This window comes from Carcharodon carcharias, chromosome 22 (assembly GCF_017639515.1).
Source record: "Carcharodon carcharias isolate sCarCar2 chromosome 22, sCarCar2.pri, whole genome shotgun sequence".
In the NCBI taxonomy this organism is placed as follows: domain Eukaryota; kingdom Metazoa; phylum Chordata; class Chondrichthyes; order Lamniformes; family Lamnidae; genus Carcharodon; species Carcharodon carcharias.
This window is the reverse complement of record NC_054488.1, coordinates 41,945,344-41,972,771: the sequence shown is the minus strand read 5'-3', so window position 1 is coordinate 41,972,771 and position 27,428 is coordinate 41,945,344. Positions and strand designations below refer to the sequence as shown.

Here is a 27,428-nt window from a genome sequence, read left to right as displayed (position 1 = left end):
ACTTTGTTAAATGTTCTGTGCTTCGTTGTTTCAGTTTCTGTTGAGGAAAATCAACTTCGTGGAAATAAGTATTTTTTGGAGTTGACAAATTAACAAGTGCTATTAAATGTTTCCAACATCAGCTCATTCTAAGATATATGAGAGCAATGAGTTGACTATCCATCATTCTGAAAGTCTCTGCAATGCATAAAAACTGGTTTCATTTTCCCTGTTTTGATCCAAAAAGATTTGATCAATTTTTGTGCCTCTTAATCTGCTTTAGTAATAAATAACACACTGTAGTGCATTACTTACTTCAATGCACTTTGCATTCTGTCCATAAGAATGTGTTGTCATGGAAACAGCCTGAGCTGCTTTAAGTCAGTTCACACAAGCACCCCAAAGCCCAGCAAGGTGATATACAGCAGGATCTTTTGTGCAAGCACTTGTTGACGGAAATGATTTAAGTGGAAAGATTCAATGGAGCATAGTCCTTCAAGCCAGTCAAACGTTTAATGCAGTAGACTGATTGACATCTGGATGTGGATTCAATTACAGCCAAGCAGACTGATGGCTGAGCACTGGAGATAAATGCTGATAATTTACATTTAGGTTTAAGTTCATACCAGTCAACAAGTTTTAAAACTCTTTCCAGTAGAGTTGACAAGATAGCCATTAGGAGTGTGTCATTTCCAATTTTCCTCTTCTTTATTCAGACCAGGAAGGCCAACAATAGCACCCCTCTGATATCTAAACTGAAGCAGGAAACACAGTAGAATGTGGATAATATTTTGTATAATAATATATTAGAATCAGGTTCAAAGTGCTTATCTGATTAAGAAGAATTCTGGGACAAAATTCTGTAGAATCTCTGGACAATCTTGATTTAAAGAAGGAAAGTCTAAAGGGCTCATTACGTTCAAAGGTTTATGCAGAACCTGCATTCCAGAAATATCATAGAACTATGCCAATCTCTAATAATTAGAAGAATCATACATCTTATGCACATCATTGCTTGGTCACACCTCATGTGACTCACTTCAAAGAACTGACATCGAACTTTGGGGTCTTAGTTATTCAAAAATTACTTTATTTCCAAATATTTATTTTCATGGTCACTATACTGGAATATAGATTGTATTTTTCATTTTTAAAATTGATATTCTAAGTAGCAAAATTGACAATCACACCAAGTACATCACACCACAGTTTTTCCTAACAATTGCAGGTGTCCTTCTGTGACAAAGCGGCTCCCTTCGATTTCCAGGGATATCCTGCAGACATTTATAGTGACTTGCTGTCAGCAATCATTACCAGTAAGCTCCTATTTCCTATAAGCACTGCTGCTGGACTCTGACAGACCTATAAGACACCTGCAGTTTGGATTGATCTAGATTGTCCCACTTCAGTGCACTTTAAAATAGTTCTATTGAACCATTACACTGCCTGTGAGTAAGCGGTGAAAAAAGGCAGATTGTTTGCAATGACCTTGCTGAGAACCAGCATTAACAGTTTTAGGCAAGATGTCTGCCATTTTGTTATTTTTTGGGTACAATTTGGCACTCGTTTATCCCTCCAGTCTTGTTTGAACAATTTGAGGACTATTTCACTTTTGCCTCTTAGTCAAAGGATTGTACCTTTGGGCTCTCACATCATGATTTGATCATATAACTCCCACTGTAGTACTGTTAAAATATTGCATGACCAGAGGTGTCCTTCTACAAAGGGCCTATCTACCTGTTCAGATAGATGTTGTTAGAAATGCTGACATGGGAAGATAGTAAAGTTATTCTAAAAATATTAGATTAAATAGACCAAAGGGCTTTCTTTATCCATTCCCATCTTTTACAGCATAGTCTGGCCATAACTTCAATTTATTCACATCTTAAAATTGTTGGTTTCAGAAAAAACTTTTCAAAAATCACAGTTTTGAGTTAACTCTGCTGATCTACCAACCTGTCTCTAAGTACTTACCTAATACCTTAACAACTTAATGGGAAACTTTAAATTAAATTTAAATCATAATTTTGGAGTATATTCACAAAAAATCCTCAGCAAAATGTATAAAGCTTGTTGCTGTAGTGCAGCAAACCTGGTTTGCAATTTTATTTTGCATATAATTTTTCTATAGCAAATAATTGTCCCTTTAAGTACAGAAACAGTATGGCCCAACATATTGGCAGAGTAATACAGTGCCTGACAAATTAAAAATACATGGATTCATGCCAGCAGTTCCCTTTACAGTCAGTGCCAAGTTGCACTAAATGATTAGAAGAAGCACAGGTTTCTGACATAGCATTCACCTATGGAAGGAAGAAAGAGATGCGTTGGAACAGCCTACAGGGTAGAAAGAGATGGTCTGTCTGCCATCTTGACCAAGAAATGGCACACACTGAATTAAAACAGCAGACCTGCTAATTAGAAACTAAAGGATAAAAAAAAGGAATTCCAGGATATTTAATTTTGATATAAAAACATTTGAAATCATGTACATTACACTAACATCTGTGAAAACATAATGCCTAGAAAAGGCATTAATTTGCTGAATGTCTTTCACTTTATATCATAAGGTCAAACAGTGGGTGTCTTCTGTTTACCTACTGCAGTATATTAATGAGATGAAGGGAGTGCAGAGAAAATAACTAACCTTGAAGTGATGGATTGAGTCACTGACTCTCAATATTTGAAGTTTAAAGGTTCAAATCAATCAGAGCCATTTAACACTTTGAATATGTAATTTGTTTTGACTTTCTGAAAACTAGCTGAATCAATCCTTTATTTACAATATATATTAATGACTTGGATGAAGGAAGTGAATGTACGATTGCCAAGTTTGCGAATGACACAAAAGTAGGTGGGAAGGCAAGCAGTGAGGATGACACAAAGGGTCTACAGAGGGATATAGACAAGTGAGTGGGCAAAAACTTGGCAGATGAAATATAATGTGGAAAAATGTGAGGTTATGCACTTTGGCAGGAAGAATAGAGGGACTGAATATTATTTAAATGGAGAAAGACTGCAGAAAGCTGCAGCTCAGAGTGATTTGGAGTCCTTGTGCATGAATCACAAAAAGCGAGCATATAGGTTCAGCAGGTAATAGGGAAGGCAAATGCAATGTTGGCCTTTATTTCAGAGGGAATTGAGTATAAAATAGGGGAGTCTTGCTAAAACTATAAAAGGCACTAATCATACCTCGAATACTGTGAACAGTTTTGGTCCCCTTGCCTAGGGAAGGATACATGGGCATTGGTGGCAGTCCAGAGAAGTTCACTAGATTGATCCCGGGTATGGAGAGATTTTCTCATGAGGAGAGGTTGAGTAGGTTGGGCCAATACTCATTGGAGTTTAGAAGTATGAGAGGTAACCTTACTGAAACATATAAGATTCTTAAAGGGCTTGACAGGGTAGATGCTGAGAGGTTGTTTCCCCTTGTGGCAGAGTCTAGGACCAGAGGGCATAATCTCAGAGTAAGGGGTCGCCCATTTAAGATAGAGTTTAGGAGGAATTTCTTTTCTCACAGGGTAGTGAATCTGTGGAATTCTTTACTGAAGAGGGCTCTAGAGGCTGGGTCGTTAAGTATATGCAAGACTGAGATAGACAGATTTTTAATCAATAAGGGAATTAAGGGTTATGGGGAAAAGGCCAGAAAGTGGAGTTGAGATTATCCTCTCAGCCATGATCTCTCCACGGGAGCTGGTGTCAAGGACAACCCAGGACTCTGGCACTCGGAAGGCTGCTGGAGACCAGCTATCTGCTCAGTCCGAGTCGGATTATGACCTTCTGGAAGTGCCGCCAACTCAACGCTGGAGATGAAGTGACAGGCGGCGGAACATCAGGCCGAGACTCGGCAGTCACTCAGCAGACTAGAGTGAACGATGGAGGAATCCGTCCACGTTAGGTTGGAGGGAGAGGCCGATCTCCCCTTCCCTACAGGAGCTATCCCCATTGTCCCCAACAAGCTCAGCTGCAGCCTCTTCAAACTCACTGAGGAAATGATGTCGGCTGTCCCTCCCCTGGTCTGCACTCTTATGCCTGTTGTGCGCTAGCTTGGCCAATACGAAGAAGGAAGACAGGCATTTGATGAGAAGGGATTGAGCAGAGGTTGAGTGAGATGCATGTCCCCTGTGTGGAGTGAGCCCTCTCCAGAAGGGCAAGAGGATGGAGTGCGAGCCACATGATAGGTGGGATGATGGTGATGTGAAAGTCTCAGTGAGAGAATGAGCGTTGATATGTGTCCCCTGCTAATGGTTGTGTGAGATCCCTGAAGAGAGTAGTTGTTTGAGTGCATAATGCCATGAAGAGAGTTTGATATTGGATGGATTTAGCCTGGCGGAGCAGATGAAATCATTCATCCTCTTCCTGCACTGGATGGCATTTCAGGCATGGTTGCTAGCCACGCAGACCTGCTCCGCAACAGCCTCCCAGGCCGGAGGGCTGAGGCTGCTGCACTTCCAGCAGCTATCCCTGAGATAGAACAGTTGCCTGTGTGCCTGTACCCGTCTGATCAAGGCCTGGTGGGTGAAGCGGGTTACTGCCTTCTTCTTGAGGCTCTCAGCCTTCCTTTTCTGGTTGCAAGACATCTCTGGTGGGCTGGAGAAAGTGAGATTATGTGTTGGACTGGCATTTAAATCTGGCACCCGGACCTTCAAACCCGCTAGCTGACATGGGCGGACAAATCAGCTCCTGACCCTCCAGACGATTTGGACCAATGCGTGCCTTTGCATAATTAATGACCCTCCAAGTACAGAATCGAGCGCGAGTTCCCGCCATTCCGGGCAGCAGGGTGGGCACTGCTGGAACTGTCCTCCACCTCACCTAGTTTCCTGAAGGGAAAATTCCTCCCAGAGTGTCTCGCTTTAGAGAAAATTTATAAAGAAGCAAAAGACACCTCCAAAAAAGCAAAATATCACAGCCAGATGATTTGTAGTCTCTTAATGACTTTCTAATGAAATCAACAAATGTTTAATTGACCTCTGACTCAAAATCATAAACATTTGCAGCACAGGAGGTCATTTGACATGAAAAACCATTGTGATGCTTGCTTAACTGAGCCCATATCCAGTATAATCTAATCTCTGGCATTTCCCATTTTATTTCCATGTATATATTACAGTCTCTACCTCAATGGTTACATATGAAATTTCATATTCTAATTACCAAATGCATGAAAATGACTTTTCTTCGTCATTGGTCCAAAGATAATCCTTAATTTTGCCTCCCTATTAATGATTTGCCAACCACCAGAAATAACTTTTCAGTAGTTACTCCCTCGACATTTTATAAAAGCTTCTTTGTTTCAGTGGAAATTGCCCTGTGAGTTATTTTTCATAAGTCAAACCTCTGATTTTGGGTGTGATTGTAGTGAATCTTTGCTGTACTCTTTCTGTGACTCTGACATAATATGCCCAGAATTGCGCATGTGCAATCCAGCTGTGGTATAAGCAATTCAATGTCACATGCCTGGTTTCGTACTCAATGTTCTTCTAAGTAACATCCAGAATGTCAGTTACCTTTATTATGGCTTTTCTTATCTCCATTATCACCGTTAAAGATCTATGGGGAGGATTTTTGGCCTGCTCGCCAAGGGGCCTTAATTATGTGGGCTGATGTCAGGCGTGCATCCCGACATCACTAAGCGTCATTTAGATTTTCAGTTTGGCGGGCGTGTAGCCGAACTCTCAAAGGCCTGTTAATCCATTAGTTTACTGATTAAGCCTATTGAGAAAGCTGCCCGTCCAACCTTAAGGTTGGAGGGCAGGCAAAAAGCCCAGGTGGCCTTCACGTTTTTCATGGAACCTCATCTACGGGCGGGATGAGGTTTCATGAAGGGTTTATAAATTAAATAAATATTCTCATTAAAGTAGATTGACATGTCCCAGCTCATGTGACACTGAGGGGACATGTCTTAAATTTTTTATTTCTTTATTAAAATTTTTAAAACTTAAAACTTATCTTGCTGAGGCACTACTGACTCAGGGAACCACCCCCTGCCCGCACCGGGAAAGCTCAGCTCTTCCAGGCGTGCGTCACTGTGGACAGGTCTTAATTGTCCCTCCCACATAAAATGGCGGTGCAGACCCGATCGGGGGTGCCATTTGGAAACGCCCCCCCCCCCTGCACAACCCCCCAAAGGGGGGAAAATTTCCTCCAATGTACCTATACCCCTAGGATGTCACTTTTCCACCTTCCTGTTAAAAGTATTGATGTTATACGAACCTCCATGTTTTCACAAATTTATTGCATCTGTTAGCGTTGAAGATCTGTCTCTGTACTTCTCTGGAAACTGTAAAGTGGGCTCATGGATCTCGGAGGATCTTCAGAAATTACACAGATATCGTTGCAAAGTAACTATGGTTGGGACCTGTATATTGAAGGGTATTTGACATTTTGGAAGGAAAGGAAAAATGGAAAAGGAGGTGGAATGGCTCTGTTAAGGAGAGGTTAGTAAGGTAGTAAGAAGTGATCTTGATTTGCAGGATCAAACTATAGAATCCGTTTGGGTGAAGATAAGAAATAGCAAAGGGAAAAAGCCGCTGGTGGGAGCAGCTTATAGGTCCCCTAACAGTAGCTACGCTAGTACTGAGTATAAATTAAGAAATAATGAAGGCTTATAAGAAAGGTACTTGAAATAATCTGGTTAATAAACAAAGGGCTATTAAGACATTTTCTAGATACAGAAACATGAACTGGTAGTTCTTATTTCCCACAGCAACTTATCTTTAATGTGACAAAATCTCAGTAATTATGAAATTTTGGCATATCCTGAGAAGCTTATATTGCATCTGACCATCAGGGAACAGAACGTTGTCTGTGATGTCTGTCAGAGAGGTAAACACTTTAATGTGCTACAAAGACTCCAGTCTCTGAATGTACATAATAATAAACATCCTTGAAAGCCCACTCGTATTAAGATTAACTGCAAGTCAGTTGAGTCTGGCCAGGCACAACCTTCAAAGGCAAGAGGCTTTTATCCTGGAAGTGTGCATTCGATTAGGGCCCTAAATCCCCAAGATTAAATAATGCTGTTTAAACGTGCAGCCTAATCCAGGCCCATCTGTCACTGGGTCCAAGATTCTAGAAACTCGAAGTGCAGCACTTCACAAGAAAAAAATTCTTTACATGATCTTTACAAGACGTTACATGATGCATTTGACAAGCTGCATTTAGAAGATTGGTAAGGGGAGAAATCAGCCAAGATGTTTGTCCTGGACCCAACACCAAGGAAGGAAGGGGCCTTACTGGGGAAAAAAGTCAGTCATTTTTGATTTAAGCTGTTGACTGAACCCTTGATGAAAGACCTACTGCATAAATCTAAATCATACAGCATAGAACACAGGATCATATGTAGTGCAAATAGACAAGGACATTTCTGAATGTGAGGCAGTGGCAATGCTGTTTATCAGCATAATACAAGGTGGCAGAGACAACACTGTCTCTGAAGCTTTGCCTTTTAAGAACATGTGATCAATGGGTGCTTTTGTATTTTGAAATTAAGCCCTTCGACATTTAAATTGCGTTTCCATAAATTAGTTTGCAAAACAGCATCTATAGAATGAGTGGGGCAGCAAATTTAATGGCTAAGATTTCCCCCTCGGCGATTTGGGGGCAGGGCCCGGTCACCGAGGGGAAATCAGCTGTCCGCCCGTCGATCTGTCAATGGCCAATTGAGGCCATTTACAAGCTAGTTAAAGTACTTAAAGAACTGCCCGGCCAACCTTAAGGCTGGTGGGCTCCAGATAATTGTTGAAACTTCATCCACTGGTGGGATGAGGTTTCTTGTCTGTTTTGCAACAAAAATAATAACGTTTATGTGTTCTTTCTTAACATGTCCCATCTCGTGTGACATTGTCACATGAGGGGGACATGTTAATAATTTTTTAATGTTTCTATTTTAAATGTTTTTGACACTGTCAGTATTCTCCCTGAGACCAGACAGAGCGCACTTTGACAGCTGGGGATTCTCCGACACCACCCCCCCCCCCACCCCTAGCTGGTGGGGCCTGCACGCCATCCGAGGACAAAATTCTGCCGAATGGAATTGTAGTAAAATAGCATATCTTCCACAAGAAAGACCTTGATGTGGCACGGGCATTCTATTTTATCTGTACTAAAACGTTTTAACTCACTCGCTGTTTATAGTGGTAAAAAAATAAAAGGGGTTGAGGCCAAGATCACAGAAGCACCTTGGACCATCAGCGTAGAACAATAACAACTTGCATTTATATAACTTCCCCAACATAGCAAAAGTGCTTCATAGGGTGATTGAAACAACTAGTGACACCAAGTCACACAAGAGATATTCAGATGGGTGGACAAAAGCTTAGTGAAAGAGAGGCATTTTAAGGAGCATCTTAAAGGAGGATAGAGAGGTGGAGAGGTTTAGGAAGGGAATTCCAGGACAGATGAATTATCTGGGAAAGGACTCCTTAATAGGCACATTTGCTTTGGCCCACACTATGACTGTATGAAGTCTTAACTGGTTATTCATCCCAGGAGAACATTATTTGTAATCTGAAGCATCTTAAGACATTGTCAAAGATTGCCTACAGGGTTGCTTCGAAACCTTGAGATACCTTGCCACTACTGAATTCACCCAAGGAAGCACAGTAATGCTATAAGAAATGGCCTTCTTTACTAAAATATTCCATTCAATTAATAATCTGTGAATGGTCGGTGGTCTCAGACAGTTAAGAGATTTACAAATTTTTTGTCTCTGCTTTCTGAACACGTGAATGGTCTTGGTGATAGTGACTGACAGCTGTTTTTCAGAGCTCAAAGGAGTTGGCAAGGTCATTGGTTGGAATTGTCATTGAATAGCAGCTGAGGATCCTTTTAACCAATTAAATTGTGAACCACTTTTCAATCAGTGGGCAGAATTTAAGTGAATCTCGCAGATACCAGATGTAAAGCTAAGTGTTTTATATTATTGTGCTGGACCAGCCAGAGAGGTTGAGTGAGTTTTCAGTCATTGGAATTCAGTTTTAAGTCTTTCTTTAGAGAGAAAATATATTTTATCTAGCTGTTTTATATATTGAGGAGATATGGGGAGATGGTAGGGTAGTGGTAATGTTACTGGACTAGAAATCCAGCAACCCAGGCAAATGCTCTGAGTCAAGGGTTTAAATCCCACCATGGCAGTTGGTGAAATTTGAATTCAATTAATAAAACTGTAATACCATTGCTTAAGACCATTATTCATTGTTGCAAAAACCTGTTTGGTTCAGTGCAAGGGCAAGTAGGGATGGGCAGTAAATGCTATCTTTGCCAGTGATGCCCACATCCATTGAAAAGCATTAAAAAATATATAATTTTGTAGTGTCATTGCTGTTCATTAATCTATAACAAAGCATTTTGTTGGTTAAGAGTCTATGGCCGGAATTTTCCGACCTCGTTGGCATCAAGCGTCATGGCGGTGGGGGGAAACAATATGGTGAGAAGGCCAAAAATTGGTCTTGCGTCATGAAACCAGTTTGCAATTGTCTGATCCACCTGTCAACGGCAGACCGAGTTTCCCACCGCCGCACATTGGGAACCTAATTTCAATACTTTAAAATCTCATTATGAGCCCTGCTCGCCAGAGTCATCTCCCCACGCTGGACCATCCGGGCACCACGCCGATGTGTTTCACAACTGAACGTAAGCAACGTGCACCTGGCGAGCTGCACGTCGCTCGGGACTTGGAGGTTTGTTTGCCTACCTTGTTTCTCAGTCATCAGTGCCGGGGTTCGCAGGCAACACCACATCACTTTTAGGGGGGGTCGCGGCAGGCTCCTACCTACCAGACCAGCTATAAGGTGGGGCTGGCTTTTCAATGGCTGCAAGGCTAGGGCTTGCCTGGGGAAGGGGCAAAAAAGGCCTCAGGCAAGGGAAGAGGCTGCAGGGCAAAGGCTGCAGAGGTGAAGTGGGGTATCCCAGTGTGAAAGTGGGGCCACATGTTGATCTGTGCAAGTGAACTCAAAACGGTAAGGGCTGAGGATGCAGTCTCCAGAGCAGATGAGGCCAGATGGAGATGTGAGGGTGTGTGTGAGAGAGTGAGTAGTGATGTCCCTTGAGCTGGCAGTGAGTGAGATGTCAGTGAATGTGTAATGGCCTTGTGAGTGTGTGAGTTTAGAGAGATAAGATGGTTGCCTTACCCTGGTGGCATGGATGAGATCTTTCATCTGTTTTCTGCATTGGATGGCCGACCTCTTGTGAGCAGCATTGGTACTGACCACTTCTGCCACTGCCTCCCAGGCCGGAGTAATGAGACTGATGTGCCTTCTGCAGACAGAATGGGGGTAGAGGACATCGCGACAGGCCTGCACAGATCCAGAAGGCATCCCAGGATGCGTCACTGAATTGGAGTGGGCTACACTTTTCTTGGTCTTTGGGGCCATGTCTTCACCAGAACAATCCTTGGCTGCAAGCATTGAGAACTATGCGCATGGCTGCAGTTTAAACATGGCTCCCTGCGTGAGGGAGCGGTGAGGCAAATCAGAGGCTGCCTGCCGTCAAGACAGCATATTTTCTATAGCCTCATAATTAATGAGGCAGGAATGGGACGATATAGCACGAAAACCCACCATTGCGGCCGGCGGGTAAAATAACTTTTTTCCTGCACACTACCACACTTTCTGCAAATCTAGGACGATTCCACCCTATGTCATGTTTACTGAGAGTCTATATCCAGCCCATTTTCAGAGTGAGTGGCAAGTTACATGGTAACATGTGATACATTCCAACAAGCGGTGTGAAGACTGGGTTCTCTGGTATGATGCCTCATTGTGTTGATGTTGCAAACGCTATGACAATTTGGTGCATGCTCTTGTTATGATTAAGAGCAGCTGATACTGCTTGGGGAAAGGTTACGGCACCTATATGAGAACTAGTTTCCACCTGTGGGTGCTGCTGTGCAGAAGGAAAGACTAGTCTGTACTTATATTATACTGGGTTCTGTGAATAAACCCATGTTGAAGACAGACTGGCCCCAGCTTCTTCATTTGCTAGATCAATGTTTAGTGACTTAACATTGTCACAATTCTTTACTTCAATATTGGGCAGGAAAATATATACTCTGGGTCATAGGGAATTTGAGGTCCACTTATGTCAGCCATTGTTGACGCTGAACTGAAGAAAATACCTGGAGTAATATCCCAAAAGTTTTGTAATAGCACTGCCTTCGCATAGGGACAAATTTGGCCATTCCCTTCTAGGTCAGAATGTTTTTTTCTCTGTTTTTTACAGATTTGAAACTGCACAAAGGATATTCTATTAAATGTACAAGATGAAAGATTGTGAACAAAAATAAAGGAATCACTAAGTACAAATTGAACCAATCACAAAAATGTGGTCCACAAAAATTCTCAGAAAGCATTGCCAACCCGCTTGAAAATAATAGCTTTTAACCAAGGTTCACATTTTGCTGATCTTTTCACTTCTATGCAGTCTGTACCACCAGAAACTTGTGCTTAACTGCTCTGTTAGTCTGGTGTCTGTGCCTGTGAGGTACTCTGCAAAGTAAATCAATCCTACATTGAGCCTTTTAATGTACACCCATACAGACTCAAGAGTAGCATATAGTGGAGCCACAGTGGCATCACATTCTCATTGTTACCTGGCAACATAAATGAATGAATTTATATCTGACATGTGATTTTAAAGTGGCATAGATAAAAGGAAACACTTAATGTTCAGCATCAGTCTGTTCTGTGGAGAAATGCACTAGCTGCTGTAATGGCATTGGTATCCCAAATGATGGGGGATGGGTGATACAAGGGTTGAGAATGGGTACATAAAGAAGAAGAAAAAGATGCAGAATTTCTACTTCCGTCATTATAAATAAGATGTATAATGGTATCAATAATGTATGAAATGGTGGACTGATGATACTTCTGGTTTCAGACAGCAGGGATCACTGCCTTTTCTGTCCAAACAAGCTTCATTTGAACTTTACATGGTCATGGAGCCTGCTGGGAGGGTAAGGTCATGCAGTGATAGAAAATAAACAGGATGTCATACTAGGAACTGTAATAGAAATCTGAAGACAAGAAAGGAGTTTATCTTCCATTTCATATTCCTTCCTGCATTTTTCATATTCCATTATACTGTTCGAATGGACCCCAGTGTTGTTATGCATGTATGCATTAGTATAGAGCAGAAGAAACCTTATATTTTTTGCCCATATTTGGTGGAAAAATACACAGAAAATTTTCCTGTAATTCATACTTTTGATTTTGTTTCTTCATTGTAAACCTCCAGTTCATCTATACTTTCACCTTGAATAGATTGTTATTAGAAGATTGTTATTAGAAAGATTATTGTCTCAGAATGGCACATAGGCCAGAATTTCATGCTGCCATGTTGGTGGGTTTTTAGGCTGGGGAGGGGGAACGTGAAATTGAAGGATCATGATGTTCTCCGGGTTCCTGCCCACCCTGACCATGCTGTGATTTTAAGCTGGGGCGGACAAGACCTTCGATGGGAATCCTGCCCTTGCCCCAATTGAGGCCCTTAAGTGACCATTTCTCAATTTTAGGCTGGCAGGAGGATTTACCTGCATGGGGAAAGCCTGAGAAAGAACAGGCCTGGATCTTGGGCGGCAAGGGGGGTTTGGAGCACCTCCATCAGAAGCCCCTTCTGATTGCAGGAGCCCCTGCCCTTAAGGTCCAGTGGCTGCTGGACATCCCTCACCCCCAGGCCTTTTCCCCATCACCCAAGGGCCCCCTTTGCACTTCCCCAGGCCTTCCCTACTCTCCCTGCCCTGGAGCCCTTAAACTTACCGACCTGAATTTTTCAGATGGCGGATTCTCCCTTCCTGCCATCCGAAGAGTCAGCAAGGAACACATCCCCCCCACCAACTCCAATTGCACTGCAGACGTTTCATGCTTGAATGAATGTTAAGTGGCTGCCAGTGGGAATTCCACCCCCTTACTCCAGAGGAAGACCCACCTTAGAGAGCTGCCAGCCAATCTAATTGGCCAGAAGCTCTCCAGTCTCTGCAGCTACAAGAGCTGCGGTGGACTGAAAAGAAAGTGCATCAACATGCCTGAGCCCCAGGACCCGAAGACGTAGTAAGTTTAAGGGGTCCCAGGGTGGGGAGTGTAGGGAATGCCTTGGGGGGGAGCGCAAAGGTGATGATCGGGGTGTTGGGGGAAAGGCCTGGGTGGGAAGGAGGTCCAGTCAGAGGGGGGATTCTGATGAACATGCCCCCACCCCCCCCCACCTTCCCACCCAAGATCTAGGCCTGTTCTTTTTTGGGTTTCTCCCACGCCAGGTAAATCCTCCCGCTAGCCTAAGACTTGAGACTGTGTGGGAAATGGCCCTTAGGTGACCAATAATTGGCCACTTAAAGGCCTCAGTTGTGGCAAGGGTGGGCTTTCTGTCCAAGGCCTTGCCCACCCCGGCGTAAAATTGCTGTGTGGTCAGGGTGGGCGGGAACCCAGAGGGAATCCCATTCTTTCAATATGATGGTCCCGCTGACCCCCTTCCCACCTAAAACCCACCAGCAGAGGAGCGTGAAATTCTGACAACCTTGTCCCCCGGTCCTGGGATTGGCTGGCAGCTCTCTAAGGTAGGACTTCCTCCCAAGTGAGGGACAGAAGCCCCACCTGCAGTCACTTAACGTTCATTTGAGCATGAAATGGCTGCAGGGCACTTGGAGTCAATGAGGAATAGACTCTTTGGATGGCGGGCAGGGAGCCCCTTCCATACGAAAAATTCAGGCCATTGTTTCTTTTTCCCCTGAAGAATGTTTTGGATTCATAATTAACAAAGCCCATACAATGTTAAATAAGCCAAGCAAAACAGTAGAATATAAATCAGAGGAGGTCATGATCAAACTGTATGGTGCTGTGTTTGGACCACACCATGAATATTCCATCCAGTGTTAGTTGCCAAGAAACAAGGAAAACAACGAGGTCTAAGGATTAGAGCTGAGAAGATGTTATATTGTTATAAAATTTGTAAAGTGCTAGGAACTGATTAAAAATCCCGGGGTGCCACATTCACTGTTGCACTGCAGTCATGTGCTGTAACAATGCAACAGTCTACCAGCCACATAGATGCAAGAAATACACTCGATGAAGTCCAGTATTTTTGAGTTTAAAATGGTTATTCTTTAATTTATGGGAACCAGAAGCCTAGTGTTAAGAAAATGAGAATGAGAAAAGACCGAAGAGGCTTATATGGGAATGTTAACTCCCTCTGAGGCGAAATGTACAGAAGAAGCATTAAAATCCAGTACATTATCGCTGGTTTCTATTTAAACACAGGATAATTGAATACTGTACCTTCAACCACGTGCTGTATGCTTCAGACCAAGTTATTGGAAAGCAGTCTTTTAAAAGTGTTTAAACGAGAGTATTTTTTCTGAATGAAGCAGGTAACGGCTGTAGGATAATATACATTCTTGGTTCTGTTCATAATGTGATGATAGTCCTTTCAAAGCTTGTAACTCAACTACTTCTGAGCAATTTAATATTATTTGCAAGTTGCCATCTTACAATTTATTGAGAAAAATGTACTGTACATTCACTTCACATTAATTTGCTTGTTAAGCGGCTGAGATACTTCCCTCACTAAGGTGAGCATCATTAAAAATGCAAATAGAGGTGCGGTCCATTAGGTAGTTAAAATCAGAGCTCCAATCTACCCTATGGCCGTACAGTGGAGGCCACGTAAGGTAACTGTAAACCCCCTTTTTTGGAGCCTGGAGGTGCACACCTGCTTCTCCATGCCTCACAAAAAAGTTTGGGCCACTGGATCCCGGGATCCTCCTCTTCCACACCCTCAAAACCTTCCTAAACACTCTCCCTTATGACTTAAATGACTTACTGACCCTTGGATCTCTGGGAGTCCCAATCCATATAGTCCAAAATTGACAAGCTGCCTATGAACATCCTTTTTGGGTAGGTACCTGGCTGGCACAATGCTAATTAAAATGGACTGGCCTCCTACTGTATTTCCCAGGTGGGTAGCCCACCCAGCTCCCTGGCTTCCTATGCCAGAAACTAAAATGACCTCTTTGGGCTTTTCAGCTCAGAAAATAGGCATCCATAGGATGAGCTTATTGAGGTCTATAAGAATTTTCAGAGTATAGATAAAATTAACCTAGAATATTACTGTAGTCTGTGAGAGTAGAACCAGTGGACACAAGTTCAAACCAGTAAATGGTCATTTATAAGGCTGAAATCCTTTTTCACACAATGAATGACTAATATGGCATAACTTCCAATTTGAGTAGTGGAGGTTAAAACCCTTGAATCATTTTTTTTAAGTGGACAAAACAATGGGAGGATGTTAAGATCTCTCTTCTGGTATGCACTCCATGTCTTGACAATCTTGTTGCTTTAAAAAAAATCTCCTTACCTCTTTGTTCTTTCAGTGATCTTAAATTATGCCCAGTTGTTACCAACTCACCAGTGAAAATAGTTTTTTTTCCTATTTATTTTATAATTACCTAAATAATTTAAAACACCTCTATGATCTAACTTTCTCAAATGCAGCAAAAAAAACCTTTTTTCCAGCTTTCCTTCATAACTAAAGCCTTTCATCTCTGGGATCATCTGGTATCAACAATTCACTCTCTATTAAAGGCTTAGATGATGGACAGAATTCCATATTTGCCAATGACACAAAGATAGATGGCATTTTAAGCAATATAGATGGAAGCTTACAATTACGAAGAAGTTAAGTAAATGGGGAAAACTGTGGCAAATGGATTTCAGTGTTGACAAATGTGAAGTCATCCACTTTGGACCTAAGAAGGATAGAACAGTATACTTTTTTAAATGGAAATAAAAACTAGAAACATTGGAGGCCCAAAGAGAATTGGGGTTCAGGTACATAAATCATTAAACTTTCATGAACAGGTACAGAAAATAATCAAAAAGGCTAATGAAATGCTGGCTTTTATATCTAGAGGATCTTCAGACAAGGGGGTAGAAGTCATACTTCAACTATACAAAGCCTTGGTCAGACCACATGAAGTATTGTGAGCGGTTTTGGTACTACATCTTAGGAAGGATATAATGGCCTTGGAAGGAGTGCAGAATAGATTTGCTAGAATGATACCTGGACTCCAAGTATTAAGCTATGAGGAGAGAGTACACAAACTACAGTTGTATTCCCTGATATTTAGAAAGTTAAAAAGTGATTCGATTGAAGCTTTCAAAATATTAAGGGGAACAGATAGGGTAGATAGAAACTACACCCACTGGCTGGGGTCCAGGGCTAGGGGCATAGTCAAAATAAATGACCCAGGTCTTTAGGAGTGAAATTAGGAAACACTTCTTCATGCAAGGAGTGGCAGAAGTTTGGAATGCTCTTCCATAAACAGCAATTGATGCTAGATCAATTGTTAATCTCAAAACTGATGAACACTCCAAAGCTATTATGGGATATGGGGGAAAAGGTGGATATATGGAGTTGGCTCGCGGATTAGCCATGATCTTTACTTTAGCTTCTAAGTGTGGCAATTTGAAAATTGCTCCCCAGTTTCAATTCCAATCTGATCCTACTTTCTTTCCAACTAACTTTCTCTTTTCCTCTTTCCTGTCCTGTTGAAATTAACACCTTGTTTGGAATATGGTTCCATGGGTCCTCTCCATCAATCACATATGTCCTTTTACATTGGATGGCAAATCATGCCATTGCCTGACACCATGCTTGCTTCAGGCAGGGCTCATGAAATTGCAACCTGGAATGGGAACCCTGGTCAAGCTTCCAGTCCATAGTCCAGATATGCTGAGGCCAATTGTAGCACCCATGCTGCTCCTGCAGCTAACTAAGCACAGGTGAGGAATCAAGCTAGAACCTTCCTGGTTTGTATGGCCTGTGTTTAATCTAAACAAAGCACCAATAGTACTCTGGTGTCATATAGCTCTGTCTGTCATACTTAGTCCCCCATTCTCTTTAGACCAGTTGGTTTATAGTTTCCAGTAGTGTTTGATTGAATTTGGTGGGGATTGTTTCCCATTTATTGTTTGTAGGGGACAAGAGTCCCAAACTGCTATTAGACTAATGCCCCTGTTAATTTCAAGTTAAATGTTCAGTAACCACATCTGTTGCATTGCTTAAGACCAAGTCTTGGAAAGCAGTATTTTAAAATACTACTGGATGGATTAGAGTATTTTTCCTGAATGAAGCTGCTAATGCTATTGGGGAATATACATTGATGGTTTTATTAACAGTAATGTGATGACAAATTCCTTTCAAAGCTTGTAACTTTCTGAACAATTTATATTATTTACAAGTTTCAACCTTCCAATTTGTTTAAGAAAGAGTACTGTACCATCACTTCACATTGAATCTGCTTGAGGAAAATAAAGCCGATCAGGGCAGGAAAATATAATTAAATATCCGGTTATAATTTTGTGGTTAAAGCTGAACTGAAATATTTTGGAGTATTAAACTGTGCAAACATTTATAGTACTGTTATTGCAGTTACTAAAGAACTCAACTTTTGTTTTTGGAGTTTCATAGTTTTGTTCATGTTTTAAAAGGGATAAATGCCACCCACACCCCTTTTGAAAATCAAACAGTCCCAAATAATTCTCAGTAACAATCCCTAAGTTGCCATTTTTTGGAGGAGAGGGGATGGGGTGGAATGGATGTACCAGCCTTTTTGAAGCTGTTGTGAATTTCCAAATTTGAATATATGCTTATAATTATAATCACGCTTTTGGTAATCATTTACATAACTCCTACATATAGGAGCCTATTTCGCATGTATTTTTACTGTCTGCGGGAAAACACTCAAATCAAATCACTAATATGGCTTTGTGCTAATTTCCTGCTTATGCTGAGTCCAAACACACACCCAAAAATCATATTCCTGATTCTGTCTGAATTGCTGAAGCTGGTTTTCATTTAATCTCAATATTTCTTGCCTTTAATTACAAGATTTGATATGGCCCATGCACAGATGTTGCCTATGGCTGTCCACAGTTTAAATGCTCATTGCAACAAGTGCCAGAAAATCAACTTGAAGTCAGCCAACGATTAACACTGTGATGCTGCAGAAGGGTCCTGGAGGCAAGGCTGATCCTTGAGATTGTGTCATTTTCTTGGAACTAGTTTAAAGCAAATAATTCACCGGACCTTTTTTCTTTCTTCTCATCAATTCTCTCCTCTCTCACCTTCATCTCCCGATGGTATTGACTTTTTTCTGGGCTATAGTTCCATCAATATCTTACCCCTATAGCCATTACTTACATATGAACCTTGACAGCAACTGTCAGCAGCCTATTCATCTGTATAGTAGGGAATCATAACTGATTGTCCTCAATATCCAGCCCTATTAATTATTTGCACTTGGCCTTACCCCCAAAGCTGATGTGCTTGTTAAAAAGTTCTTCTGCTAATGATTAAAAATTGGTTTTAATGTATCTATTTCAGACAGTTTCTTAAAATTCTGTTCTGATCGTTGTGGTGTTTCATTAGAATACATTTATATCAAATTCAATTGTTAACAGTTGTGAGGTGGTAACAATTCTGGCAAGATACCTATTCACTTCGGTAGCAAGAATGGAAAAACAAAATATTTTTTAAGATCAATTATGATCTTATGAATGTTGGAGCAGGCTGGATGGACTGAATGACCTACTCCTGCTCCTACTTCTTGTGATCTTATCATCTTTTACTTTTTAAAAGTGTAAAACTTGTAAATGTTGGTGTTCAGAGAGACTTGGGTATGCTTGTACAAGAAACACAAAAAGTTAGCATGCAGGTACAGCAAGCGATTAGGAAGGCAAATTACATGTTGGCCTTTATTGCAAGGGGATTGGAGTACAAGAATAAGGAAATCTTGCTAAAATTGTACCAGACTTTGGTGAGACCACACCTGGAGTACAGTGTGCAGTTTTGGTCTCCATATTTAAGGTCTCCATATTTACTTACATATAAGGTGGTGAAGCAAAGGTTAACTAATTTGGTTCTTGGGATGAAAGAGTTGTCCTATGATGACAGGCTGAGTAAATTGGGCCTACACTCCCCGGAGTTTAGAAAAATCAAAGGTGACCTCATTGAAACATGCAAAATTCTGAAAGGACTTGATAGGGTAAATACTGAGAGGTAATTTCTCCTAGCTAGGGAATATAGAATACAGGGACACAGTCTCAGGATAAGGGGCCAATCATTTAGGTATGAGGTTAGGAGAAATTCCTTCACTCAAAGGGTTATGACTCTACATCCCAAGAATTGTGAATGCTCCATTGTTGAACATACGTATTTAACACAGGGATAAACAGATTTTTGGCCCCTCAGGGAATCAAGGGATATAGGGAGCTTATGGGAATAGTGAAATTAAGATTGATGATCAGCAAGTTCCAGGGACTGTATTGTTAACTGGAACAATGACACAGCTACATTCTTTTCTGGAGACAGTTTATTGACTTAGTTCACAATCAAGACTACTCTCTAACGTCCCAGTGTCCCAGCTATCCCCATTTATAAAAATTTTGCAGTCCAATGTCCCGCATTTGGGGACATCGCAGGCATCAACACACCCAAAGTGCAATGGGCTACCTTTGTCCTGGGAGAACCACCTTCATGATCATGGTCTCTCCCCTGCCAGATAAGTTCTGTTGAACTATCACCCATTTAACAATGTAATTACAATTAAACCTTAACAATGTAATTGCCATTAAATCTTAGCAATGTACTTAATAAGACATTAACATGTATAGTCTACTCACCTGCTCTTATTTCTTATGTTCTTATACCTGTGATATAATTTGTGATGATGCAAAGATCATCTACTTCCCATTAATAATGTGATCCAACTGGAATAAGAAACCGTAATTTGTAAAAATATATGTCTTCCTGAATCACATGGACTAATCTGAATGATTTTGGTTTGTGCTCCAAGGTATTGATATAACCAAACCTATCACCATTTTTTAAAAAATCAGGGAGACAAAACATCCAAACCTATGAAACTTAGAAGGAGAGTGCCACTTGCAGTTTAGATTAAAAACATTCTGAATTTCAGTTATCTGAATCTGAATGTATTCTTGCCTTCCAGAGGTTAAATCCTTCTAGCCAAGAACATGTTAGCATGGGTTACATTGAAATTCAGACTAACATGAAACCTCGAGGCTTCAATCAATATTTTTGAGTTTGTAAAGTGAAAACCAGATCCTGAAAGCTGGCCAGGATTGACTGAAACCTCACTAGATAAAAAAGCCACCTAAATATAGCCTCAACAATAATATAAATTGAGGGAGAACAGTCCTGCATGTTCAGCATGACTGTGGCTAAAAGAATATACCAGGGCTTGAATCTTTTCTTTCAATCTCTTAATAGAGGCCTCCTCTCAGCTGTCCATGTCAAAGAAAATCCTTCACTGCCACTTGCCTTAACTTTTGAGTAAATGAAAAGTAAGTTTCATCTAACCAAATGGCAAGAATGGTGCAAGAGGGAAGTGCTGCGGATGCTGGAAATTTGAAATTAAAACAGAAAATATTGGAGATAAATCAGTAGGTCTGGCAACTGTGGAGAGGGAAACAAAATTAAAGTTTCAGGTCGATGATCCTTCAGAGAATAATGCTCCTGGTTTCTACAGTGCCAGACATTACCTTCAGTACCATTTTTTCAAGTTCATTTCAAAAGACCTTGATAAATACATTACTTAATGTCATAATCTTGAGTCATTAAGAAATGTTCTGAAATATTCCTAACATGTTTAGCCATCTGTGCATTTCCTTGGGGTTTCAAAAGCACATTTGTTAGTCACCACACTGTTCCATTACAGAATGATCATAAAGCATCAACAGACTCACTTGTTCTCCAGTGGTTCACAACACAATTTAATGTGGCACCTCTGATAATTAAGATGTTACACCGTACCAAACTCAACTGCCCTGAAGAGTTTTGTACACTAGCTGTATGAGACTAAGATAAAAGCATTTTTATCATCTGCCCAGCTCAAGTAGCCAGAACACAGCCTCAGTGAATTTGATCTGTATTAAAGCAGAGTATTTCCAAATTTCAATTCTACAATCAATAGAAATGCAATATATTCCATATTTCTGGTGTTACTTTCAATTGCCTTTGGAAGTCCTAAAATGACTCCTTCAACTTTCAGTTAAGGCCTTTTGACATTCACTGTCTGTGCCATGCATTTAAATGAATATAACATTTATTTGCACCATGGAAGCAGAGCAATAAATGGTTTTGATGTTCAATTTGAAAGGAAAATGTAAGTTTGGTATTTACCAACACAATTCTCTGTTCCTGTCAGTAGAAATGACTATATTTTGAACATGAAAGTAACATTTCATCTCCCTGCAGCATTTGTAACTGAATAAGACACTGGGCAATCCGTATTTTTCACATTACAGGGCTAATGTACTCGATATTGACCTATGAACAGAACACGGTATCTACTGAAAAGCTGTCCATCACATTAACCATGCTGCAATCCAGCCCAGTTTGGGGGAATGTAAATGACAGAGGAAATCCATTCTGTATAATGTACCCCTTCTCATACAATTTGGCAATTATCCTCAATAGAAGTGAAGAATTGTTTAAAAGTGGAAAGTTATAATTTATTACAAGTAAAAGGAACGGTGTGAGAGGGGGGTTGTTTAATTGAATAGCTTCCCACAACAAACTATTTCTGTTAAAACATTATGGTGTTCCACTTTCATACCTTGCATTGATAAATATTCAGTATATTTATCTACAATATGTTGCTCAAATAAAAATGACATCTGACTCTAAAACACTACCGTTCTGAATCTCAGTATTTTTTCCTCTGAGAAATTAACACCATGTTTAGAAGGACTAGCCTAATTATTTCCAGTATGAGCTTTACTTGCATCAAATTGTATTGCAGCAATTCCATTATCTGGAGCAGTGAAGCATAGGCTGTTTGGTTAAATGCTGACTTGTGAAAGGTAATATAAAACTTGTAACAAAGCCTCAATTTTAAAATTCTCATCCATGATTTAAAATCCTTACAAAGCATCAAGCTTCTTTATCTCTGTAACCTCCTCCAACCCCACAACCCTTCAAGATCTCTGCACTCCCCCAACTTTTACTTTAACATGAATCAGAATCAACATAAGTCATGTTTAATTTAACAAGTAAATCACAGTTGGTATGAACTATAAATTGCACAAAAAATAGCAGATCTCGCATGGCATTAGTAAGCAGTCCACCCTGCTTGTATAGTTCCAGGTTTAATTCAAATAGTCCCTTCAATCCAAATTCCAGTCCCTGTCCTTCAAGGACTTAGCCAATTTTCCACAGGTAGCACCAAGTCCTTTTGGTCTCACCATTCTTCTGTGGTTGTGCCACATGGCCTCTGTATTTTAACTTCCTGTTGGTACTGCTTCCAGGTCCAGGGTCACCAGGTCACATAGACCAGAATTTCTTATTATCCAGAAATTACAAGTGATCCTTTTACAAGTGATGTAAGAGTTTATGAGCCCTTTACAAATATATTTTTTAAAAACTGTTACAGATTCCCCAAACATTTTAAAGAATTTATAAATTTTTCTTACTGTTACTGCTGGGTGAAATGCTGATACAAATCATTCAATTAATAAACACAAATTATCTGTATAAATAGGAACATGAAGGAATAAAGTTAGTGCAGATGTACAATATAGCTAGGAAGGTTTAGGTGGAGATCACAGTGTAAGGCAATGGTAAACCAGAAAGGATCAAGGGTAAGATAAGCTCAAACAATAGGAAAGAACTCAAAATACAAGTGGGGCAAAAGTAAGGAAATGGAAGGGATTGTACCTAAATGCTAGGGGGGAAGAGGAGCAATTTAATGATATTAATGAAGAATGCTGCATGGGCCGTGCAGACCCTGATGCTGCCCGGCCCTGTGAATCAACGTAAGCCTGCGTAACACCGTTCATGTGAACAAATTTCTCTTCCCAGATGTCTTGACAGCATAGATTTATCACTTTTTCAAAGAACCAGCACAAGGACAATGGGTCAAATAGCTTCTTTCTTTACTCTGTGACTCAATGAGAAAAAAGAAAGTCTTGTCTTTATATAACGCCTTTCACAACCATCAGGAATCCCAATGAAATACTTATACTGCGAATTACTTAGCTAATTAGCGCACAAAAAGCTCCCACAAAAGCAGTGAAATAACAGCCTGATAAACTTTTTATTATGTTGATTCCTAAAAGGTCATTACTTCGTACCACTTCTATGACTTTTAACCTAGGCTTACATTAGCTTATATCAGCTCAATATTCGAAATAGAAGGTACAAATTCCATAATGAGTCAGAGGAAACATCATATGCTGGCTTTTCTCCTTACATGTATAGAATAGAAAAATATATAGTTGTCAAGCAAATAGATTTAGTTACTAGAAGGTCAGAGCTACATGAGGAATAAGAAATCTATCTTATATGAAAACAGTCAGGTCCATCATTGCAAGGACACTTGGAGATTTGGGAGCCATTGTTTATTCTCCCCAGGTTGGATTTTACCTGATCCACTGGGTGCTTGGTAAGGTATTGAGAACCCAGAGATCAGAGTAAACCCCTCCCAAAAATGCTGCACAGATTTAACTCCATAGTGTGCATGTGACATTCTTGACCAGTTCCCCACCTGAAAGGCAGCCTGATTGACAGGCCTGTGTGCCAGTAAGACAGTGAGAGGCAACATGAGAGAAACACTCAAGAGGTCCAATAAAAAGACAAAGGAGGTAGAGGGAGCTCAGGCTCAAATATGTTTTCAAGTCTGTCCGATTTAGCTATCATGGAGTGACCCTCTTTAACTCCGTCCAGTCCCTTCTGATTTGTATGTGCACTGCCTTAAAATGCACCATATTAAAGTGTTCTAATAGTATTACCTTTCTTTTCCTTTCCTCGTTTCGAACTTTATGACCCTTTGATTCCTCCTCATAGTTGCTCCTTCACCTTATCTCCCATTCGATGTCCTCAATGTCAGAATTATGTGCAGTACAGCTTTTCCTGCTCCCTCCCTAACATGTTGAATCATATAACAGTCATAGAACCCTAGAAACCTTAATCACATCCCAGGGGTGTATTGGGGAAGTCAAACTCAGGGGAGGAAAGGGGAAACAATCTGGTGCGAGTTGGGTTTTGGATACGGTAGATTCCAGGGCAAAGGAGGGCTCCCAATTCCGACCCTGGAGTAGGGTGCTAATCCCAGAATCTTGGAGCATGACTGAGGCGGGGTGTTCAATCCCAGAATCCCAGAGTAGGGGTGGTGGTGGTGGGGTTCAGAGACCTCAGCAGAAACGCAGCCATTGACAGATTCAACAAGTTGAATAACAATGTGGCCATGGCCTCATTATAATATTTAAAGTGCCAACCCACCTACTTGGAACTAATCACCTACCCATCACACCACCTTCGTTAAAACTAGAATGAATGTGTTGAATATGGTTTGGTATTGGAAGTATGATTCCTAGGACCTTATTCCCCCCACCCTAACACAAACTGGCCCATTTTTTTATGGTTAAAATTCCCACACCCAATTTCATCGAATTTTTAGAGAAACAAAATAGAATCTGGAAAATAAAATGAGTTCCTTAATTCAACCCCTCCTGCTAGCGCTGCTAATAGATGCTGTTCCTTTTGGCCTGAAAGGAACTCTCAGGTCTGCAAGCGTCATATACTGACCTTTATCCATCCGGTCTGCAGCATTTGTTTAATGTTACACATGATACAGACACGGAACCTAGTTAAAGATGAACTGTAAATGGAATACAACACCTAAGCTATTTGGAATAGATTGGTGTAGGCATTAGGGGAAGAAGGAGTTGCATTATTTATAAAGGGAAACAAGGATGCAGACAAAAAAGACCTCAGAGAGGAGTTGGGGAAACCAAATCACCCTAGCTACAGTTAAATGATGAAAGCAAAGAGAAGCTGCTGTGAACTTGCCAAAGGCCTTCAGAATAACCAGTTGATATTGATCAGATAGTTTACAGCTAAGTAAGGAAAACATTCAGCAAAGAAATTGCCTTGCTGTTGGAAGATGCCTACTGTCCAATTATAAATGGAGCGTTTTCTTGTGAGATGGTTATAAAAAAAGGTCAGGAATTTCTGGATGCAATAAAGAACTGTTGCCTGATTCAATTGTGTTAGGGAGGGAACAAGAAAATCTGTATTCCACCTAGTGCTGATATTCGGGCCATAGGGCAGAATCATCCCAGGTTTGCACTAAGTGCGGTAGCGGGCAGGAGAAAAGACATTGAATCCGCCAGCCACAATGGCAGCTTTTCACGTTGTATCATCTGCTTCCCACCTCATTAATTTTGTAGCCACAGGAAACACACTGTCTCGCTGGCGGCCACTGAATCACCCACCATGCCAGTACCAGACCATTTCCTCTCTCCAGGTGCGATATCTAAACTGCAGCCACACAAGCAGCTCTCAATGTTTGCAGCCAAGGACTGCTCCAGTGAAGACATGGCCCTGAAAGTCAAGAAAAGTTCAGTGATCCAACACTGGAATGCCTTTTGGAGGCCTGCCATGATGTCCTTCACACCCGCTCTAGCCACAGGAGATCCTACAATCTCACCACTCCAGCTTGGGAGGCGATGGCAGAGGTGGTCAGTGCCAATGCTGCACAGAAGAAGTTGTCCATCCATTGCAGAAAGAGGTTGAATGATCTCATCTGTGCCACCAGGGTAAGGCAACCATCTCCTCACACTCTCACACTCACAAGGCCATTACACATTCACTGGCATCTCACTCACTGCCAGATCAAGGGACATCACCACTCACTCTCTCACACACACACCCTCACATCTCCATCTGGCCTCATCTCCTCTAGAGACTGCCTCCTCAGCCCTCATCATCTTGAGACCACTTGCACAGATCAACATGTTCCCCCACACACACCCTGGGATTCCCTTTCCCCAGTACAGCCCTCCCCCTGCAGCCTCTTCCCTTGCCTGAGGTCTCCTCTCCAGCTTCCCCAAACAAGCCTTAGCCCTACAGCTGTTGAAAAGCCACTCTGCCGTTTGGCTGGTCTGGTAGATAGAGACCTGCCCGTGAGCCCCCATAATAGTGATGTGGTGCTGCCTGCAAAGCCTTGTGCTGATGACCACGAGTGCTGCCTGAAGCAAGGTAGGCCAACAAACCTTGAAGCCCGGAGCAAAGTGCAGCTCACCAGGTGCACGTTGCTTATGTACAGTAGTGAAACACGTCAGCGTGATGCCGGATGATTCAGCATGGGGGATGATTCGAGCAGGCAGGGATTATAATTATATGCAGATGCATTAAAATGACGTTCCTGACGTCCGGCGGCAAGAAACTTGGCCCACCATTGATAGATGGAGAGGACAATCGCAAACTGGTTTCACGAACTCATGAAACCTGTTTTTGGTCTTCCCGCTATATTGTCCTCTTGTGTCTGCCAAGACACCTGACGCCAATGGGGACAGAAAATTCCTGCTTTAGAGTGAGATGAGATAAGGGAGCAACTGTGAATTATGGAATCAAAGGGTCATCAATGGGGAAAGGAAAAGAAAGATAATAGTTATGCCACCTTCCATTTCTCTGCTGTCAGGCATTTGCTCCCTTATCCTTATCACAACTTATCTCTGCTCCTCTGCTTTCCTACTCACCTGCTGTTTCCCTGCCTTGAATCTGTGTTGGAGAAGTCCACAACTACTCTCTGTGCCTTTCTTGGAATTCATGCAGATGTGAATAGAGAGTTCAATGGCTCCCCAGCCCTGCTGTGGGGGAACCCGCCATGGGGGCTAGAAAATTCCGGCCTACATCTTTTTCTTCCTCAGCCATTGCCCTGATTTCAATTTGCAACTCCGTTCTTTTCCCTTCCTCCTCTGAATTTAATGCGTTTATATCTTCCGTTAAACCTCTTATCCATAAAAGCCCTCCAACCCATATTCATTACTTCACCCTCAATCATACTGTCCATCACAGCCTCACCACTCCCATGGTCTTGTTTAGTGTCAAGGGCATCTCCCTTGAGTTCAAGGCATGCAGGTTCAACTTACCTACACACAGCTGGCTTTGCCATTCATCACTAGAATGCTGGTTAGACCACATCAAGCTCTACCAAGTCTCAAACCTCCCTACTGAAACCACCCACTATTCTACGACTGTACCAATGCACATTCACAATTTGTCTCCAAGAAATGAAGGAAGATCTGCGCAATTTCTGCCACAATTTTAAGTTATGCAATGGTTAGGTGTTACATCTGCCACTTAAGTTATGACAAGCCTGTACCCCAAAGCACCTTGAGTTATTACATGTCATAGGCCATTATTGAGGTCGTGTTTCTGTGTTGTTCTCTTTTTTGACGCTATCATTTTTTAAAAAAATGGTTGGCCAGCTGTTCAGATGAAGTTACATTGTTTCATAGTTTGCCATTGTGAGATTTGAACTCTTGATCTCTTGATGTGATTTTCATGGTTTAGCATCTCTTTCTTTTGTAACTCTTTCGAGTACAAACCCGTTTCCATCTGTTTCAGATGAAGTTACATTGTTCCATAGT

At 41.3% G+C, this 27,428-nt stretch overlaps 1 protein-coding gene and 1 pseudogene across 1 annotated transcript in view; one reads left to right on the top strand and one right to left on the bottom strand.

The window, feature by feature from the left end:
* The window catches only part of LOC121293629 (protein sidekick-2-like), a 941,309-nt gene that overhangs the window by 500,563 nt on the left and 413,318 nt on the right, over window positions 1-27,428 (top strand). The window lies entirely within an intron of this gene.
* Window positions 19,403-19,539, bottom strand: LOC121293978 (annotated as a pseudogene).